Source organism: Lissotriton helveticus, chromosome 8, assembly GCF_964261635.1.
Source record: "Lissotriton helveticus chromosome 8, aLisHel1.1, whole genome shotgun sequence".
Classification (NCBI taxonomy): domain Eukaryota; kingdom Metazoa; phylum Chordata; class Amphibia; order Caudata; family Salamandridae; genus Lissotriton; species Lissotriton helveticus.
In genome coordinates, this window is record NC_136069.1 from 1,263,554,282 (window position 1) to 1,263,577,233 (window position 22,952).

Sequence of the window (22,952 nt, forward strand, 5' to 3'; positions counted from 1 at the left end):
GTAAAATTTGAGACAAGTGCAGTACATAAACAAGGCCAAAGATCTACTGGATTTTTCCCCTCTAGTATCGCATCTTGTAAATCAACAATTAGGCCAGCTAGAAAGTCCAAGATATCCTTTTTAATTTTATCATTCCATATGAGCCTTTTTAAATTAAAAGCGGTAGTTGATGTTCTAATTGTTTTCGACTCGGGCAGATAATTGAACGCTAAAGCAAGAGTAATAACTTGTGGGTTGTGGTCGCTCTCAATTCTTGGTACAACTTGATAACTTTGAACTGCCTTAACAAGATTTTCTGAAATTATGCTATAGTCAATTATCGAAGGACTAGCACTTTTCCTAAATGTAGGAGTATTATCAACATCTATGAGAATATTTAAGTTATATTTTCTGAACTCACAGTTAGACCATTCTAATAGGGTGGATGATGGTACCATTCCTTTTTTGTATGAAAAAAGATGCATATTAAAATCCCCAGTTATAATGATCATTGAGTCCAAATGATCGTAATATAACAATTTTACCATTTCCCATAATAGATCGAGTTGTGAGGACCTTATGTTTTTCTTTGAACTCAAATAGACATTTAGGAAGATAAATGATTGTTTGGCAATAAATTTAACACACAAGATCCATTTTACTTGGAGGTCTATCTCATAGTGTTTAACATCAAGATTTAAGGAAATATATATGGAGAGACCTCCACTAGGGCGACCTATAGGGGCCTCACGGGTTGCCACGTTCAGATATTCGTAATAACCAATAATAGGTTCACTACACATTTGCCAGGTCTCCTGCAATATTAGGATATCAAAGGAGTACAGAAAGCTCGTTACACTCGGATCCTCAAGAAGAGTTTTGAGTCCGTTTTCGTTCCAAGAACAAAACTTTAGGGATTTAAATGGTTTTTTAGAGGGAGATAGGCTTCAGTCCTTCTTTACAGAGTTAACCTTTGATAGTATTAAGGGAAGCCAACTCCAATCCTCAATTGGATTAGGTGTGGACTGTAATTCAACACAAACTCTGGATCCAGACTGGCAGCTCTTGATCTTGATACCCCGCATCGTATTCACCTCAGTTGATGGGCCTGAGGCACCTTTCAGTACTCTGACAGGTGAACCATAAACTGTTTTTGTACACCCTTTGCTTGTATCGAATTGCAAGGTGATTTAACCGGAATCAACAAAGTTGGGTATTGAGTTTCACAAAAGGACCTAAGTTTAATGCCCCATTTTTCAAATTTATCTGCATTGGACAATATTTTATTGACAGTATCCTCCATTCGCCAGGTAGTCACAGTTGTTTCAATATTGCGGTCGATCTTAAACTCCACAAGTTCCAGATCTACCGATGTTGTCTGTCAGATCTGGGATTGCAGTGAATAACTTCAGGATATTTCCACGGTTCAGAACATCATGAGTTCCCCTCGTGATGTACTCAGGGCAGAAAACTACTTTCATTTTATCCATTTGTCCATCTGGGACAGCCTGGACCTTCCTCACAACAACCTGGTCCAATATAGGTTCTGCCTGTTGACGTGGGATAGGCAACTCGATGGATTTTTGTACTAAAGTGCAGGGGGGAGCAACAAAGGATTTCGTACATGAAACATGCGGATTTGTTAAATCTACAGTTTCCCCATTAGGGGTTGTTTGCACTCCAAGTTGTTCCACCGATTTACCACGTGGATGGTTAGACATGGGATCCCTTTTTTGAGCCGAGAGGGCCTCACCCTGTGTTGTGTGAATGTCATTTTGTACATCCCTTATTTTAGGTTCAAGTTTTTTTACACACCTAAAAATTGGAACAAGCATTGAAAATGCAATAGGTCTCGCAATAGAAGAGTTTTTCGTTTTGCAAATGGATGAGTGGCGTTGCGTGGATGAGTGGCGTTGCGTGGATGAGTGGCGTTGCGTGGATGAGTGGCGTTGCGTGGATGAGTGGCGTTGCGTGGATGAGTGGCGTTGCGTGGATGAGTGGCGTTGCGTGGATGAGTGGCGTTGTTTGTGTGAGTGGCGTTGTTTGTGTGAGTGGCGTTGTTTGTGTGAGTGGCGTTGCGTGTGTGAGTGGCGTTGCGTGTGTGAGTGGCGTTGCGTGTGTGAGTGGCGTTGCGTGTGTGAGTGGCGTTGCGTGTGTGAGTGGCGTTGCGTGTGTGAGTGGCGTTGCGTGTGTGAGTGGCGCTGTTGTTTGAGTGGCGCTGTTGTTTGAGTGGCGCTGTTGTTTGAGTGGCGCTGTTGTTTGAGTGGCGCTGTTGTTTGAGTGGCGCTGTTGTTTGAGTGGTGTTGCGTGTGTGAGTGGCGTTGCGTGTGTGAGTGGCGTTGCGTGGTTGAGTGGCGTTGCGTGTGTGAGTGGCGTTGCGTGTGTGAGTGGCGTTGCGTGTGTGAGTGGCGTTGCGTGTGTGAGTGGCGTTGCGTGTGTGAGTGGCGTTGCGTGGCTGAGTGGCGTTGCGTGGCTGAGTGGCGTTGCGTGGCTGAGTGGCGTTGCGTGGCTGAGTGGCGTTGCGTGGCTGAGTGGCGTTGCGTGGCTGAGTGGCGTGGGTGAGTGGCGTTGTGTGTGTGAGTGGCATTGCGTGGTTGAGTGTCTCGTCTTCATAAACGTTGGACAGAGTAGCGGATTGCCTCGTTGACAAAGGCCACATAAATTAGACAAACGGAAATCCAGGTAAGCACACACTGACACGGGAACTGAACAGAAAAAGACAAGCATGCACATGCATTAAAGGACATACACACAAGCCTATGAAAACACATACAATGCTAAACTAAAGCACTAGTTAGTCAGATGAGACGTTATGCAAACCTTCTTTACACAGTAATCCCGCACCAAAATTAAATAGCAGGGCTAGATTTTCCTAGAGGTTAGAGAAGCTATGTGGCCTTTAATTGAGATAGATGGCCGCGTATGACAACTCCATGTTTGTTCTGGAGTGGTTTATTGTCCCAGGAGAGCCGCAGAGTCTCATGTGAAGCAGGGGGTTGAGGAGTGTCCACATTTTGGCAGCCCCTTTATAACAAGCATGAGATGGGACCCGAAAACACTGGAATGAGAAGGGGCTGAAAGGAGCTAGTGACAGAGTTCAACTGGAGGAGAGGTGGGCAAAAACAATGAAAAGGTGGACAAGGGAGGAGAGAAGGAAAGGTGACAGAGAACTGCTGGAGGAGCAAAGAGGAGAAAAGAAATGCGACACGGCGGGCAGGGGAGGGGGCGGAGCGGGTAAAAAAAAAAACAAGACGGAGGGAAAGGCAGATAAGGGGAGGGGGGAGGAGAAATGCGACACGGCGGGCAGGGGAGGGGGCGGAGCGGGGAGAGGGTGTGAACAAATATGTTTACTCACAAGTTAAGTAATTTCACTCCATACCTTCTGGTGCTAGCACATACAATTACATTAAGAATATTACAGTGAGTGGATTGATTTTGTTACGGTAATTTTAGCAACATATCATCTTCGAGCAGCGTTTTCACTAGACTTCAATGGAATTAACAATATTTGAGGATTCTGTCAATTATTCAATCGTTTTAAGGTCTGTTTCTTTCTGATGTAAACAACGAGAACACTAGCAAAGGAGTAAAACGTGATGTGTGCGAGTGATTAATCAATGCTTGTACTGCGTCTGTGTGGTGTTTCCTGGTGCGTGTCTGTCCGTTTTCCCGTGCATTTGCAGGCAAAGGGAGCTTAACCCCAAGCATGAGATGGGACCCGAAAACACTGGAATGAGAAGGGGCTGAAAGGAGCTAGTGACAGAGTTCAACTGGAGGAGAGGTGGGCAAAAACAATGAAAAGGTGGACAAGGGAGGAGAGAAGGAAAGGTGACAGAGAACTGCTGGAGGAGCAAAGAGGAGAAAAGAAATGCGACACGGCGGGCAGGGGAGGGGGCGGAGCGGGTAAAAAAAAACAAGACGGAGGGAAAGGCAGATAAGGGGAGGGGGGAGGAGAAATGCGACACGGCGGGCAGGGGAGGGGGCGGAGCGGGGAGAGGGTGTGAAAGCAGCAGGGGACTGGAGTGCGGCTGAGGGAACTGATGTGCACGCGCTTTTAAGCTCAATGAGCATGCGCATTGAGCTTAAAAGTCACGGGCACTGCAAGGAATCGCCACGATTCCTTGCAAGTTAGTTAAAGAGTGGTTAAGCCCCAATAGTCTCGCAAGCTCGATGCGCATGCGCATCGACAGGCGAGACTTAAAAAGGGCTTTTTTTTTCAAATTCTTTGGGACGGTTTGCAGTAACGTCCACTTTTGAGGAATTTTTGATATTTATATGGTTTGTGGTTACCTCATCTGTAGTATGATTTGTTCCCAAAGGGATTTTATTATGGTTCTTCCTCAATCTTTTTCTTTCCCTTTTAGATAAGATGTTATGTTTATGTTTTGTGTTCTTAACTTGACTAATTTCTAGTGACTTTATGTCTTGTGCTTTATTGGAGGTATCAATTAACGATTTGTTTGGCTCCACAACATTACTTGTTGATTCTTCATGTAACAGTAGAGACCTATTTATTTTGTTATCGTTAACTGATTTATGTCTGTCTACATATATGGAGCCTTTTTTATCTGTAGTATCCCCCACACCATCCATAAGATCAACGGTAGTGGATTGTCTACATAAACATTTTATGCCCTCTTTGATGCCTTGAGCCTTTCCAACAGATAGCAATTTTACCTCCTGTAACATAGAGCTAACAATTACCGGTAGATCTGATATTTTATCAATCAGTTGAGCGCAAGTACAGGTTATTAGTTGGCCTTCATTATCCTTTTGAACCCTAATAATCAAATCAGATAGATGCTGCAGCTTTTCATCTATTCCGACCACATGTGTTGCTAATGTACTTAAGATATCAACTTGCATATCTAATTTATCTGAATGAAAATTCAGGGCATTAGTGATTGAATCCATAGTGTGCAGAAGATTGGCCCACAAGTCACATTCACGACCTGTTTTATTTTCTCTTTGCTCTGGTCTTGGTTGAAAATTCCCATCAAATTTTGATAGCAAGGAAAAATCCAGTGGGTTCAGCCGATCATTTGGATCTAGGGTAATGGATTTTTTTCGTTCAGATATACAATGGAACTTTTGACCATTAACTGCGCCTGGAACCAATAGTGATTTATTCAAGTAGTAACTATTCTCCGAGGTTATACTTGATTGGTCCAGTTTGAATGGTCTTACATTACCAGCATTCTCAGGAGGACCTTTTGGGCTAGATACTAGATCAATAGTTAGTAAAGCCATATCTTTGGCAATATGATCCAGTACAAAAACATCATCACTTGAATTCTGTTCTAGACCAGAGGAGATATTAATAACTGAACCTTGTTCCTTGTGACCTCCAGCTATCCGGGTACCAAGTGGGGTTGGACCGCTACCAACCCCAATGGACTCCGTGCAACATAGTACAGCATCGTGCAAATTATGCGAGTGAATTTGGGCTTTATGAAATGCTGCTTTTGTCCCAATCTGACCCGCAGACTGATAAGAAAGTTTAGATTTTAATGATAACCCTAGCTTTTTTTCTTCATTTTCAACATTTTCTACCTTATCATCTTTTTCATCACTAATCCCCTTATTGCCCATACTAGGAATGATCTTATTGTAGTTGACTGCTACCTCATTCGATTCATCTATTTCTAAGGAGGCCTCTGGTAATACACATGGATTAGCTCCCTTTTTACCCAATGGAACTGAGGATGGAGAAAACATTTCACAGGTGTCATCATATCCACAATTATTTTTGTTTTTTCTTTGATGTTTTTGTGTCCGTTTTTGTTGATAATTATGAAAAAGACTCTGTATGGAAGGTTGAATAGCATGGATAACAAGTGGCACGACCTTAATGTCTTGACCTGAGATAGTAGGAGCTACAAGCAGTGGGGCCTGGTCATTTGGATGCTCCTTTCTTAAGGCCGATGTTACGGCCTCTGCCAACTCACTTTTGTACTAGTTTGCCTCTTTAGCACAAACTCCAGGACAGGCTTCGTTTACATGTTCTTGGCTCTGCTTGGGTGGAGTGGTAATGTCCTTATTCTCCTCCCGTTTTTGTCTTTTTTTCTGTTTGGGTAGCGCCCCACGTTGGTTTCCAGATCTCATATCTGCAGACTCTTGAGATGATTGAGTTTTAATTGGGTTAGACCTGTGTCTTTCTTCAACCTCCACACCTCTCTACACACCGTACCCCAGATCTCCAACTATTGGTGCAACCCGCGTTTCAAGCTCCGCCAGAAACCCACAGTGTCCAACACGTCCTCCCCCTGTTTTTCTGCTCGCTGCGCAAGTGACCAACACACAATTGCCGTTACTGGCAAAACCTCCAATGTGAGACAAGCAAAGGCAAATGGCAATGAACCGAACACTGCGAACAGCAGCCGTCGGAGGATGACGAGTAGGGGCCTGCGGGCAATAATCTGGAAAGCAGTCTGCCTTCCCTGGATAATTCTAAGTATTCTTAACAATCACCAGAGCTCAAATACCTCAGGGGTAATATTCTATATATATGACCCTCAGATAGTTTGGCTCAGTTCCCACTGCTTGATCCGCTTACCGAGAGCTTGTCGTATAAAGCTTGTGGCTTGTAAGCATGTAAGCTTGTGACCAGTCTCAGAAGCTCCAGTCGCTCCGTTCACTGGCAAATGCTGATAAATTTGAAAACACAGCTGTGGCAGTCCAGTCTGTAGCAGTCTGTAGCAGCTCTCTGAGGTCGTTCACTCGGGTGCTGGATAGAACGCCGCGTCTGCCCGCGTCTACATACACGTCGGTTCCGCCCGCAGGCTTCCACCCGCTTCCACCAGCTCTCTTGACCTCCCTCGTCCGCACCGGGAGTTGTTTTACCGGGTGCGGGGGAACCGGGAGCCGGAAACCAGATCGGGACGGACTTAAATGGGCTTGAATGAAAATACAGCCCGCTCGCTGCTCGCCAGAGAGAATGGTGTCCTGTAACTGATGACTGGCGTTCTGGCGTTCTGCTGCTGGGGTCTGGTGGCGGCTAATGAGGCAAGCTGGAAGCGAGCAGATTTAATTAGCCTTAGCTAGCCTTAGTTAGACCCTCTGAGCTTCTCTGAGCCCCTCTGAGGCTTTATATTCAGGCAGATACAGGTGAGACACAGGTGAGCACAGAGGACACTGCTGCTGCTGACAATCACGGCTGTCAGTCAGCGTGTCCAGCTGAAGTTTGTACGGCGCAGTTTCGAGATTGCGGGGACCCCCGGGTGGAGGGCACAGAACTGATTGAGGTAAGCGCCCCCAGGTGCGAGCGCTGCTGCGGCTCACCTCCAACTCCGTTCTTCGCTGCGCTCTCTCTCCCCTTCCGTGATTGCTCCGTGGGTCCCACCGCCGGCCGCGTCCTGCTGTTTTCCCGCCGAGCAAGCTCTTCCCTCAGCAGCAGCTGCTTGCTTACGGCGGTGATGACGGTAATGTCGTTCACGGTTAGGGGCTGAGAGGGTGAGAGTGAGTGAGAGCAGCGGGCGATAGGGTGGTGGGGGTTCGGCTCGACTCAGCGCTCGCGCCGCTCTGCTTCCACCGCACTGCTGCTCCTCGGCTCGCTCCTCGGCTCGCTCACGGCTCCTCTGTGATCGATTAGCTGCTCTGCATACCAAAAGAGAAACACAGGATTCTAACAATCTGTTTACCAATGGGGATTGCTCCACACCTGGAGGACTGCAACACTTGGGGTACAGTCTTTCCTGCAATCCACACAAAAACACACGGTGTTCCATCTATGGCGGTAATACCAGACGTCCTGAAAAAGATTCAAAATAAATACGGGCATAGCCTGCTTTGAATCAGGGTATGAAATTACTGAAAGATTTCAAACAGGTCTCAGCTATAATATTAGCTAACATTAAAGGTGAAGCAGCATCCGTGGCGATCTGCCAAAAATTAAGAGAATTTGATGTAACTGAGCAACCATATGAACTGGCCAGAATAATAGAAAAATCCTATGAAGTACTGGGTAGAGATAGTTTGGGTGGGAAACCAGTTAAGCCCCAACTAACAGAAATTCAGCGAAAGGTCTTTATTAAGAACGCTCTCCCTACTCCTAACAAAAAGTGGGAAAATATTAAACAATCCCTTCTCAAAGAGAAGCGTTCTCAATCCAGAGGTAGGTCTCCTCAAAAGGAGCCCTCTGAAAAGAGGTATAACCTCAGGAACAGGGATAATTTGAGAAAACCTGATAGATATCAAGATACTAATACACGTTCCTCTCGTACCTTTCAGACATCCTCACAGAAATCGGAAAGAAGAGGACGGTCAGAACACAAGGAAGAACGTGTTAAGTCCAAAGACGATCAACACGTTACAAAAAATAAGAAAACCCAATTCACCAAAAAGAAGGTAGCAGGTCTAAAAATCAGACATGCCGAGGATCTTGAGGACACAACCCAAGAATGGGGAGTGGGCCCAGACAATGCTGGACAGCACATAGCTCGCAAGATCTTGAACGATCATCTGGAGACCGTGGACTTGAATGAGTACATTCAAGTTGAAACAGCTGATACCAGGGTTAGTTTACCCCATAAGTTATATGAAGTAACACTCCGGATGGAGGGGGACATAACTAGGAAGATAAGAGCACTCTTTTGGAAGAAGCTCTCTAAGGGTATGACATTCTTCTAGCTGAAAAAGACTGGCCACCAAAATTTGTCAGGGAATGCCCACATGGCGAAGACATCATTATGCCAGCCTTCTCCAATCATATTCCAATTCACTTAACATACACCTATGCCAGAAAATGGGTAGTAGCCCAGGCTCCAGCATTATATAAAAATCATGTAGGATGGGATGAGGATTCTCCTCACCATAAAATCCAGTTACAAACTCAACGAACTGCTCAGAGGCAGTACCCAGTTAAGCAATAAGCTAAAAAACAGGTCAGGGAGATCATAGATCAACTTGAATACCAAGGGGTGATTGAAACATGCACCTCATCAATGAACAATCCTTTGTTTCCTGTCTCCAAACCAGACAATACATATCGTCTAGTTTTGGACTACAGACATTTAAACTCTTGTTGTAAAACCTTTGCAGTACAAAATGCATACAATGCAGCACTGATGAATAACATTGTGCGCAAAAAATATAAAACCACATTAGATATTTCTAACGGTTTCTTCTGTCAAAATATTGCACCTGAAAGCAGGTACTTGACCGCTTTCTCAATTATGGGGACACAGCGTCACTACTGTCTTCTCCCCCAGGGATCCAAGAATAGTCCGGGGTTATTTTCAGTCAGAGTAACAGAGTTACTACAAACTTATGATGATGAGGCATCTTATGTCGATGACATCTATCTAACTGACGATTACTTGGATAGGCACTTGAACAGAGTGAACACCATAATACTTGGCTTCGCATCTGAAGGGTATAAATTCATTTTTAAGAAATCGAAAATTGCCCACCTCAATGTCCTTTTTCTGGGATACGAGTTATCAAGTGAAGGCAAAAGCCTGGCAGTCAACTTTTTAGAGAAATGTGCGCTCCTCCAACCTCCCAAAAACGCTGAAAAACGTAGTCAATTCTAGGTTTCCTGAACTTCGGAAGAACTTACATTCTAAATTACGCAGAAAGGGTTAAACCTCTCTACAAAATAATCAAACCGGATTTCAAAACAACTAATTGGACTCAAGAACACACAGAAATTTTGCGTTCAGTGCAAAACAGACATGTTAGCAACAACACATTTACAGACACACGTAAACGTACACAACCTTGTAATCCGAATCATCCCAGGAAGATGCGGATTCACGTACTTAACCATTAACGAAGGTGAAAAAGTACCAATTGCATATAAATCACACTTGTACACACAAGCTGAAATGAAATTCACTTCTACAGAAAAAATTCTGACAGCGGTTCAAACTGCAGTAGCAAAAGAGAGAGCCCTCGCACAGGGAAAACGCATAATGGTTGTTACTCCTGTACCTGCTTTAGAGGCAGTGACAAAAGCAAGCATTCCAAATGCAAAGGCTTTACATCTGAGATGGATACAATGGGTTAATTATCTTGCTGCAACAGACGTTGAATACGTTTTTTGACCCATACTTGAAAACACAAGAATTTTTACAATACCAACAAGAATGTCCTCTGCCCACTGAGAGTCTGCTTCTAGAACAGTACAAATGTATAATTTATACAGATGGATCAGCACAGCCCGCTAATGGGGGAAAACAAGCATATAGTGCTTCATGCGCGATTGTTAAAGGTCGCTGGCGCGATGGTAAATTCCGACCTGTGGTCACAAAAACACAATCTCTTGGAGACTGTACAGCTCAGCGAGCTGAACACCAGGCTTTCAAGATGGCGCTTGAAAATACCGATTGCGAATTCTCCACACTCATAGTGTATTACTGTGTTCAATCTTACAATGAATACTTGTAGAACTGGGTTCAAAACTGTTTCAAAGATGCAAAAGGTGGCACAATCAAGCATAAGTTGTTTTGGGAACAAGTAGTTCAATTATAGAAAGAACTACAAAAGACTCATGTGATCCATACACTGAGTCATCAGCGTGATGGCATTCACGTTGAAGGGAATTCATTGGCTGATGAAGCCGCGAAGGCAGCTGTGCAAACGGCTTCCGTAGCTGCAATCACTCGTTCTAAAACAAAAATAGATGGCAAAATAATGCAGGCTGTCACCGCTTCCAACAAAGCGGTAAAACATTACCAAAAGTCTTCCCACTCATGTAATTAAATATAACTGATGTAAATAATGTTCCATTTGCTCGAATCCCTGGAGTGAGGGATAGAGTAATTCCAAACATAGATTAGGATTTATTTTAGCAGCACATGAAGGGCTTGCCTTTGCACATGCAGGTATTTCCGCCACAGTGTCATTATTTAAACAAAGATACTGGTGGCCGCGCATCAGGAAACAAACCAGAAACTATGTTTTGTAATGTGAAATCTGCCAAAAAATGAAGGCTTCAACAGTGAAACGTCCTGCGCAGACGCCCCTTTTAATTTCAGATAAACCATTAGCATGCGTTTACCTGAACCACTGAGGTCCCTTACAGAGGGATGGCAACTACAAATATATCATGGTCGCAGTGGATTCATGATCAAGATTCATTTGGATGGGGCTTCAGCGCTCGGCTGACCCCCGAACTGTTATAAAAGATTTGCGAGTCTTTATCGGCACATACGCAATAGGCACGCTACATTCAGACCAGGGTCCTGCGTTTAGCTCTTGAGCTTACAAAGAGGCCATGGCCAGTCTGGGCGTTGCGGTATTAGAGTCCGTTCCATCCTGAGGGAAATTCTGTAGTGGAAAGAAAAAACCGGGACATGAAGCAATCTATAACAGCTAGGGTTTTAGGCTCGGGTGACGGGTGGGTCAAACATCTAATAAGTGTCCAACGTAGTTTTAATAATCTGCCAAGAAATTCTCTGGGTGGAATCACTCCATATGAAAACCTTTTTAGTACTAGAATGCTTGTCCAGGATCTCGTTCGTCACACTTCAGTGGTAGAACAAAAACCCTTTGATATCAAAGACCGTTTGGCTGTTTTGCAGGACTTAAATGAAACGAGAAGAAGTCTAAGCAACACATTGCAGAAGCCTACGACCACTGAAGGAGAACCACCTGTCCCAGCAAGGCCTGTCTCGATTCCAAAGATTGGGGATCTAGTCAGAGAAAGGATCGTGGATAGTACGGAATTTGGGCCTTCTTATGCTAGCAATCCTCGGATCAAGAACAGTGTTACTACCACCCCTTTCTGGAAGAAAGGAGACCAGGTTCGTGTCCATCGATCTGGTAAAACCACATCATGTGGCCGATAATAAGTAGTACCCCCAGTGGACTCCAAAGATGTAGCAGACGACCAAATCTTGCTACTATCCAAGAGGTTCAAACTGAGAGACTCATCAATTTTAAAGAATCTGCAGTAAGAAAAGGACTATGCAACAAAGCCATGGAACTTGTGCCTCTTGAGACCCAAATAACAGTTCGTCAAGACACTTCTGTCTACAATGATATACCATCTGACTATACTAATATGACAAGGGATCAAGTAGCTCCAGCGATTTGAAGTAATCCTGATGCAATACCTACAATTGACAGAACTGCCTCTGGCTATTTCATCAACTTTGATATGTTTTCCGAGGATCCTAGTAAACCTTAAACAACGCCAACAAAGAAAACTTTTAAAGAACAAGTAACAGAACTTTTTCAGCAACTTGAAAAAACTTATCTAGTTTCACCATGGGTTGAATTTTGGATTATACTAGGCGTATTGATTCTCCTACTTTGGCTAATCCTTATATTGACTTTGGGAATGCTGATAAATGGAAGATATAGTAAAAGGGACACAGCCAGTAAGAACATCAACATGCCCCTGAAGCCGCACAAATCATCTCATCGTGAACAAAGAGACTTGTCATCAGTGAGCATCACAGCTGTTCCTATACCTGGTGGTATAGCATGGGACATTTATGGTCCGGCAGAGTTGTTGAGGATTCCACATCAATTTAAGGTTTCCTTGAGTGACTTTGTTTCACCCAGCCCATGTTCTGATGATTGGGACTTTGAGACTGTTAATAATATCATGTCAGATTTAGAGATGTCTGCAAAATTTACAAAACATGAATACTTGGAAGGTTCATCAGATTATGAACAAATGTATTGTTATAATCACTATGGTCATCATTTCTTGCATAGATCTGCAAACCCTCTAAATGTTTATACTTATAATCAATGAGAACATTGTCCAACGCAGGGTAGCTCAAGAACATTGTATGAAAAACTTCCATACTTCTCACTGTTTAATACCACAAATCCAGAAACATTTTACTTTAAAAATGTTAATAAGACAGGAATGAAAAGTATGTTAACAAATACAAAGCAAATTAATTCTGCAGCCTTTTATGCCTAGCTGTCATCATTAGGTTTCGACTTGTGGAAAGACAATATCGAGACAAAAACTGTCTGGGACACGAAAGACTGGCAGGTGCAGGGGATAGAAGCTTTATTTCGAGCCTGCATTATCCCTGAAATAATCATTTTTTTGAATGACACTGTGCAACAGACATCCTGTCTTGGCCTGGCCAAGATAAAAGATTTAAACAAACCGTCCATACCTACACCTACACCTACACCTGATAGTAAGAACACTACAGAGGGAGGGGGCGACGTAAAAACAATTTTACTTAAAAACAGAACTGATCCTGATTGGAAAAAATGGTTAATCTGGCCCACAGACATAATTAACTGTCAAGATAGATTCCTGAACAAGGCACAAGGGTTTACAGTAACTAGGGCAGACCCAAGATATGTCCAGAGGCAACATCCAGGGGCAGTAAAAACATAGTGTAGGATAACTGTGCCTTGAGTGGCTACAAAAATGTACACTTACAGAGGTTAAACAACACTTATCTTTACTTAAAGATGGCGTTGATTTAGGGGCCTTCTTACAAGGTCCTGCAAAACGACGTCAAAAACGTTTCATATACGCAGGTATATATGCCATTTATAATGAAGCTTGGAAAGCAACACAAGCAGAGACTGCAGAACGTATACGAGAAATTGATCGTATTATTTTAGAGAAAGCTCTCTCTGTAGTTGACAATGGGTTAACGACTGTCATCTAGAATTTATTCTTTGGACAGCATAGTCTCCTCTGCTGTTGACATACTGGAACAGGACTTGCTCATGCTACAGCATGGACAGTCACAATTACGTTCTATAATGCTTTTAGGCTGGACGTTACAAAATCTTCGTTCTGGATACGTGCCATGGCGTCTAATCAACACCACATCATTGTTTTCTGTATTTAACCTTACAGATAAACAAATCACTCTGGCACAAAGAGGAGCAGACTATATGGTGCTGAGCATTGAAAAACTGGAAAGATTACCATTAACTGTTTTGGAAAAACCTGCAACAGAATGGATAATACATGGGACAATCACTCTGCCTGTCACGATTTTCCACTTTCAATATTGTTTGAAACATATACCAGCGGGCATGTATGAAAGGTTGGGTAAGGTATACATAAAGTCAACCTGGGAATTACCATACACACACAGATGTTGGAGTGGGGGAAAAGAGGTATTTCTTAGTGGTACAAACTGCGAAAGCGCACTGAGCGGTACACTTTTATGTCAGGGTATTAACTTACACAGAGCCTGCGATGGTTCTTCAACCAACTTATATTGCCACCTGCAAGGTTCTCCGGCAGCGGTGATAGATCCAATTTGAGCTACATAATGTTGAATGATTACAGCTGTTGTGGAATGATGCCAGGAATAGCCTATCTAGCAACTGTGTCAGCCAGGGTCACTTGTTGTATGCAAGTATTGTTTCCTAAACCTAAGACAAGACGGGGAGTCGCCGTTATGGCCTTCACTGAACATGAACATCTCTTCTATACAAATTGATACTTTAAGCAGAATTAAAGCCATTCTTTTACAAAAAACTGTGCCACTGATCAGGCACACAGGTACCATCTCCATCTCCTTCGAACATTGCTAACGCAGCTGATGCTGACGGCGATGTTTCACATTTTTGGGCAATCAATTTACCTAATGAAGTGGTCCAACTTTCACTTACTATGGTAGACGATTTCTTTGCCAGCTTAGAAGATTTGATGTTTTCTCCTAACAACGAGAATGACTTTTGAAGTTAGCACACACAGCGTTCTACGGGACTCTGTTTTCGACCTTCACTTCTCAAAACAAAACTTCCAACTTCAGAATTTTTATGCGATTTGACTTTTTCCAAAATGTAAATTTTTTTGGGGCACAAAGTAATCTGCTTAAAGTAGAACTATTCTTAGAAAACAAAAATTCTTTGAAACACTTCCAAGTGACAATATTTGACCTTGTCCACAACTGAATCAGTTTATATATTCTGTGATGGAATGGTCTCGACCTTTCTTCTGTATTCAAGAGCCATTTCATGAATGTAGTTTCGTGATTCATTCGGATAGCATTTCCAATGTCATACTATATGGTTTGAATGAAATCATCATACATCACAAATGCTCATTTTCGTGTACAACCATTTCGAATGCATTTTTATGTATTTTGGGGGTTATTAACACATCATGCTTTAGATATGCTTTAGATATGTTTTAAATGCTTAGAATTTAGTAATATCGAACATAATAAAGTGGAGTTGGTGTTGTATAGCGTTTTAGGACGAGAGTGAAATTTACTGATTCATGCTCTTTTATATAGGTATAATTCACATTGCCCTTATATAGGCATAGAAATCATAACCATATTTAGATATAACCCATCCAGTCCAAATGCAGGCATGGCAACTTCCACTAGTTCCAAAAAGCCACAACCATTTCTTGGAAAACTCTGCTTCAGCAGTCAGGGACATCCCCTTCTTGAATATTTATTTGTCCTAGAAATCATGGAGTTTTCAAAGAACTACCATTCCCCCAGGGTTCTTGGATGACGTTATTATGTCCGACTTTACGTCAAACCAGGCACCTTCAAGGTATAAATATGCCTACACTTGCCCCAGCAAACACACAGTGGTTTGGAGCAGTTCGACTATCTACTTGCTGTAGTGAGCTGCATCTGGCAAGTGCCGAAGGAAGACAACCCTCCAGCTGACGCACTGACCGAGAGGCTGCCTTTCTCTCACTGAGAATCCAGCTCCAGTGTTTCCAAGCTCCACTCGCGTGGTATTGGGAAATCGAGTTCTGAGACAGAGATACCAGACCTCCTTCATTCTAAAACCAAGGTACGGAGCTGATTAGACCCTAAGAGAAATCTTGGATAGATTCCTGGCAAGGAAACTAAACCTATGCTTCACCATACTTACTTCTTCCCTCGTACTAGACTTAGGTTAGGTACATTGGGGTAGGCATATTTTAGAAGCACCAGTTGAGTACTTTTAGTCTTTATTATTTATGTATGTATTTTATGGCTTGGAAACCATACCATGCTTTTACAGTATTATTTTATAATACTCTTCTTGCTGTACGCATTATACTTTACGGCCAGCATTATGATTGTAGCAGTTAACTTTACTTGCATGAGAAAGAAGACTGTTCAATAAATCCTCTTATTGAAAACGCCCGTCTCTCTATTTCTCTCACCTCTGATGAAACGAAGTATGCACAAATGACTGGGGTAAAATATCTATCTATTGTTTCCACGACTCTGAAGATATGTTTTATTCTTGGGGAAACAAAGTTGTCATGTTTATGCGGTTGTCAGAAACGAATCCCTTCTTGTGTATTCGAGAAAGTTTCTAGTGACCTCTGAGATAGCTGGACTCACAATTAAGTCTAATATATTCGATAGAGACCTAGTCGACATAAGTCCTACGTCAAATCTAAAGGATATATTATTCCAATGCGCAGAGCCTATTGGGAATATAGGAACTACACTACAATTTCAGAATAGTAAGATGACTAGAAACACTTCACAGTATAAACATAGACTCCCATAAAAACTATGCAGGTGTAAGCTTTGGGTAAATTGCTAAACTCTCCACTCGAGGCGGAAAGCCGGGAGGAAAGAGGCACGTACTATACTGATGTTCAAACGCTGACTGTCGATTTTATGACTTATAGCCCGTTTTAATTGTGCAATTCTGCTAACTGCCGATTTTTAAACCTTTACCGCTTTTAATTTGTAGTGTGCCTGATCGTCGATTTTAAGACTTTTAGGTTCACAAAATAGTGTACAGTTTTCACTGTGCTTGCGATTGAATTTCGCTTACCTCAGACCCCTGCTGGCCCCCACCGCAGCCGATGAAGGCGCTGCTAAGGGGCAGAAAAACCGAGTAACCAGCCGCCATCTTGGGGGAGGTGCGAGGGGAGCGCTGCTGCTGCCTGGCCACGCCCATTCACGTTCACTACTGTAATAAATGTCGGGCCTTTACAGGAAGCGCAGCGGACGGGCGGGCCGAAGTGCGCCGAAGGCGCGCCAAAGGCAAGCCCGTCTGTGCCCGTCCGTGACCGACCGGGACTAGGGGCAGGAACCCCTGTAGGTCTATGCCTCCGGATACGCTATAGCTCCTCAGAACTGCGTAAGTTATGTCCCCCTCTAGAAAATTCCTGTCGACATAGCTTAAGCGTTAATAAGGGAGGGAAAAAGTGTGCTCACTGCTCCTTTACAGTCATTAGACAACTCGGGTCTAGACTCAAAAGTAAGATACTGAACCTTGCCCTGTTAAATTGTCGCTTCCTAGGAAAACATAAGTTGGAGGTACACGACTACCTTATGGATAGTCAGATAGATGCCTTATTCCTTACGGAGACGTGGCTGAACACCACATCGGCACCAGATATACTGGCGGCCCTCCCATCGGGATATAACATCAAGAGAATAGACAGGCCAAAGGGAAAAGGGGGAGGAATCGCGATAATTCATAAACCAGACCTGGCTTACACTCTAGAGGGAAGGGATCTTGTTAGCAGTGAAACGGGCTTCTTTTCCATCTCTGTGCACCAGGGGTACTGCATCAGGGGTTACTTGATATACCGCCCCCCGGGACCTGGAGCTCCCTTTTGCACCCAACTGATGGAAACCCTTACACTCTCCGCTCTCAAACATGAGAGACTCCTCCTACTAGGTGACCTAAACTATCATTTTGACGACCCGAAAAATACTGAAGCCCAGGAAATTAAACAGGAGTTAGCCAGCATCCAGATGATGCTTAAATCAGAAAGGCCCACTCACTGTCACGGCCATCTCCTAGACCCTATCTTTGCCAACTGGGATACCATAACTGTAGAGCCCCCCACCCCAGTAATTTGGTCAGACCATACATTAATCTCCTTCCGGGTGGCGGTCCCAGACAATGGAGTGAAGAAGGAACCTATCGCAACCAGCAAACGTAGGAAGTGGCCAAAATTCTCCACGGAGGCTTTCAACCATATCATAACATCAGGAGGCCCCCCCCCGAAGGCGAAGATATAGAAACCCCCTGCTTTCAATTAAATCAACGCATCCTACAAGCGCTAGATTGCACAGCGCCATGGACGCATAAGGCTCCGGCAAGGAGATCCAAATCCGCACCCTGGTTCAACACCGAACTCCGGGACCAAAAAATAAAATGCAAAAGCTCAGAGAGGAAATGGCAGAAACATTACCTAGAGACGGATAGAGCGGACTACAAGAATAATTTAAAGATATACCACGCATTGATTCGTAAAACTAGGAGATCCTACTTCTGCACAAGAATCAAAGACGCTGACAGCTCCATGAAGGAAATGTTCCTAGTATATAGGGAACTCTCTGATCTCACCCCACTAACAGCCCCTATGACTGGATCTACTAAAACGTGTAATTTAATAGCCGAGTTCTTTGCTAGCAAAGTAGATAAAATCTACGCAGGTTTCCCAGACACTGCCAGAGTAGGCGGGGGACAGGCAGATATCATACAGACACAGGAGATTAACTGCCTCTCAGCATTTCTAGTTCCGTCTAAGGAAACTATATGTCACATAGCAAACAGTATTAAATCAGGATCACCGAGTGATCCAGCGACTCCTAAAAGACTCCATGGCTGCATAACTACCCTGGAGCCGTACATCAGTCATCTTCTGACTTTATCTTTTAGCACAGGACAAGTCCCTACCTCATGGAAAAAAGCGACTGTCCTCCCCCTGAGGAAAAAACCTAACATTAGTATAGAAAAACTGGACAACTATCGACCTATCTCCCTCCTCCCCTACTTCGCAAAAATTGCGGAGAAAGCAGTGAACAAACAGCTCTCAGCACTCGCTGAAATCAATGGACTGCTCCACCCCTCACAGTCGGGATTTCGAGCTCTTCACTCGACTGAGTCGACCCTGCTGTCTTCAACTGAAGCTCTACGAAGATATGCAGATGAGGGCCAGACGGCGGCACTGATTCTCCTCGATCTCAGTGCCGCTTTCGACACTGTAGCCCACCACACATTGCTACAGTGTCTTGAAAAGGGAGGAGTAAGAGGAAAAGCTTGGGAATGGCTTAAATCATTCCTAACGGATCGAACTTTTCAGGTCGCCCAGGACCAGTTCAGGTCTAACGAAATAAAACTAAATCAGGGAGTGCCACAAGGCTCAAGTCTCAGCCCCACCCTTTTTAATCTATATGTGGCCCCCGATGGAGGAATCACAGACACGTACGGGGTTGAGATAGTATCGTATGCTGATGATACGCAACTGATTGTGACCTTAACGCAACCAGAGCGCCAATAATTTCGCGTCCTGCCTGCAGAAGGTGGCTCTGTGGATGGCAGACAATTGCCTACGCCTAAACGGAAACAAGACGGAGGTACTGATCATAGGTAAATCCCCAACAGTATGGACCTCAGCCTGGTGGCCGGAAGAACTAGGTGAGCTGCCCACACCTAGTAACTTAGTAAAAAATCTAGGCATCTGGCTAGACAAAAATTTAACGTTCGACCACCAAACCAAACAAGTGGCAGGCACCTGTTTTGGGATACTGCGGGTCCTTAGAAAAATGCTGGACCTTATTCCCATATCAGTACAACAGACCATAGTCCATAGCCTGATAACATCCAGGCTGGACTATGGAAACGTACTGCTTCTAGGGGCCAGCGAAAAAAGCCTTTCTAGATTACAAAGAACACAGAACGCAGCGGCCCGCCTGATCTTACAACTACCCAGAAGAGCATCATCAATGAAAGCTCTGAGAACCCTTCACTGGCTCCCGATTAGGGAACGGGTGACCTTTAAAGCCCTGTGTGTAGGACACCGCATCCTGCATGGTAAAGGCCCAAGATACCCGCATGGCCTTCTGAAATGGTACGAACCCACCCGCCAGCTGAGATCCTGCGGCACAGGGCAAGTACAAGTCCCGAAGGTCAAAACAGCCAGGATGGGCGGTAAATCTTTTAGAGTTAAGATGGCCAGGACATGGAACCAGTTGCCAGAAAAACTGCGCACAGAACAATCGGAGCCACACTTTAGAAGAGAGCTAAAAACTATCCTCTTCCCCAAGGATTCAGTTCAGAAAGGAGCATGAACTTCTGGAAACATCTTCAGCAATTTTTTAGCGCGGGGACACACTTGCTAGTGTAACCATAAGCTCTACACAAAACACAAATAAATAAATAAATAAATGTCTGGGAATTTGTTTTTGATCACCCTTTCAAATAACGCCTACACTCCAAATGTCCTGGTACTGTTAGGCTGTGCTCCCAAAATTAGCTAGTCACCATACTTATTTTGACACCCAGCATTTGCTTCAAACCTTCTCTAGGTTGTAGATTTTTTAAATTTCACATTGTAAAACAAAACACAAAATCTACACATAACATCACGCCCTTAGCAACATACTGTTCATCAGTTTTGATCTATTAGTTTCCAGAAACTTACGAAAGAGCTGCTTACCAGTTACTTAGTGGGCCAAGAACTGGAAAGTAGTTTGATGGGACAGTTTGTGCTAGAGGCGAAGAAGAGGATATTATGGGAGGCAAGCAAACGGGCTGGAGTGTCTCGAGCAATGTGGGGGACTATTGTTAACTAACCAAGATTAATTCTACTTAGGAGATGCTTAACCTCTGTCACTTAGCTAACTATAAAACTCTTCAGGAGTGTGGGAAATATTCTTATAGTGGTAAATCCTGCATTCCATCTTTAAGTTGAAAGATTTAATTCAACTAAAATAAACATAATAAAAATGATTGTACAATACTTTAAAAAAATCAAAAATACAATATAATTGAAGAATACATTTAAAACGAAAGCATGAAATTATCCCACTAACTATAATTAAATCAACTAACGTAAGAAATGTGCCCAGAAAATGGGGGGAAATGATTGAGAGAGAATAAAGGGCTGGGAAGATGGTTTCAATCACATTGAGAAAGCCACATCAGAAACAGTTATGCTAATAATCTGTTTAATGCAGGTAAAATATTGGTCATACTGCAATAAAAGTTTAAGGTATTGAGCAACAGCATAATGAAATATTGATACAAATGAGATAAGCAGCACAGTTGGAAATATCTAGGAAGCTTAGCATCTTCCTCTCCAAAAGTCTATCATTTATGGTCTATCTATTTTCACATTCGACAGATAAGATGTGAACAGACATCTTCTGTAATCTGTTTTAGTAGATCAATACATAAAAGATAAATTAGTTCTGTCCGTCTTCCGACTGTATCATATACCATTCTACTGTGCATTATAAGATAATTCATCACCGTTTTTCCAGTGTGATGTAATTTCTATTGTATAAGAAATAGGTTTCAGGGAGCCGTAGCTAACGTAAAAATAGATGTATTCTTTTTTTAAATCTTATTCCAAAGTGTGGTTTATGTTTATGTTGATTTTCCTAGCCAATTACTTTTAAAATGTATGGTCATTAATGCCAGCTGAAGTAAAAGTTCAGTCCTCTTTTTAGGTCCTCTAGAATAGTACTCCCACTTAATTATTGGTGAACTCTGCTTATCCCTACTGAATCATTATTGTAATCAGAGGACTCCTACGTAGTCATTGCTGGAATACCAGGTCCTTAGCCTAAGCAAGTTTGATAATTTGAACCTCAAAACAAAATTCAGAAACAAGCATTTATTACTCATAAGATTACATCTTTTATTTAATTCATAAATATAAAAAATGTGAAACTTTACTAGGAATCTTGGGGCCTTTCTGAATTAAATTGAAGCCAGCCATAATCCATGTTTGATGTTATTGCACTGCTTCCACAAATCAATCCAAGGATACAAACTTAATTTTTAGCCTCCAATTTCATATCCCTTAATATTTATATTACGTTTTAAAATCATGTTTACATTTTTCTACTTGATTAAAATATAGAAGTGATGTGCACAGTTCAAACTCCTCATGCACACCCTCAAAACACTACACTACACCTCAATTTGGCCGAACTCCTACCTACACATATGACGAACCAGATTTGGAGGTCGGGCCTTATCCTGCATTGCTGTTAAATCAAAACCGAGGGAGTGGTAGGTGTCCCTGAAAGATAGTTGTCTCGTCTTCTACAGACAACCGTTAAATCACACTAAAGGAGAATGACCACTCAACCTAATCTGTCCCCTTCTTGCACAGACTTTTCATTAGGCAGTTTCTTGATGTTCTCACAGAATTCGTGTGGCATGCTTCATCATTGATTCCACTTACCGTATGCTTAGTGGTCTCGAATGGGCTCAACCGTAACTGTTAGCCATCAGGGAGTTGAACTCTTATTATTTTTTACCTAGGGATCCTATATTATAATTTTGAAATAGCCTCCGAGTCTCCTTGCATTCTTTTATTTTCCCCAGAGTCTCAGGACTAAATAAAAAACAGTAGCTGACATGTTTAGAGATACCTACTTCCCGACACTTATTAGGTTGACATTTTTCAACCAGCTCTTCTAACTGCCCCTTTGGTCACCTGGCTTTTGTCAGGATCAAATGAATCCCCAAACGTATTCCATTTAGATGTGTTTGCACAATCCACATTCAATTCGCACACCCCACATTTATGCCCACCAACAGACTGTTTGGTTGCTGTTCCTTTGCTGATTGCTCTTGAATTTCCCCACATGCCTAGGCTTGTTTCTTCAGGGTGAATCACTCATAAGAGAGCAAGCAGGTGGAAGCTTCTGTCACACTTACTCCACAGGTGTCCCTGGCATTTGCACCTATTTTTGTCCTTCTCTCTCTCAATCACCTCTCCTAGAGCATGGAAGGACCTACTGCTATACATTAGAGATTCCCCCTCACTTCTTGAGTTCCTCAAGAATTTGAAGACCTGACTGTTCAAAAAGCTTGTCCGCTAGACATGGCTACACTCTTGCGTCTCGCCAGCATACCCGTCCAAATGATAGCATGCTGTACAACCACACCTAACCTAAGATAACATATAATTTGTTATTCTGTTACTATTTTATTTTCTAAGCAGTCGAGCCCCCCCCCCCAGCCTTTGAGTAGGTGACATGGACCCCTGGGTGTCCGCGAACCAGCAAAGAACAGCTGCTAAAGGAAGAATTTGAGATAGATTTTTAAAGTATTTATGACGGCAAAAAAAGTGG

The 22,952-nt window shown here is 43.1% G+C and overlaps 1 protein-coding gene across 1 annotated transcript in view; it reads left to right on the plus strand.

Moving 5' to 3' along the window:
* The window catches only part of TMEM131 (transmembrane protein 131), a 1,081,228-nt gene that overhangs the window by 332,755 nt on the left and 725,521 nt on the right, over positions 1-22,952 (plus strand). The window lies entirely within an intron of this gene.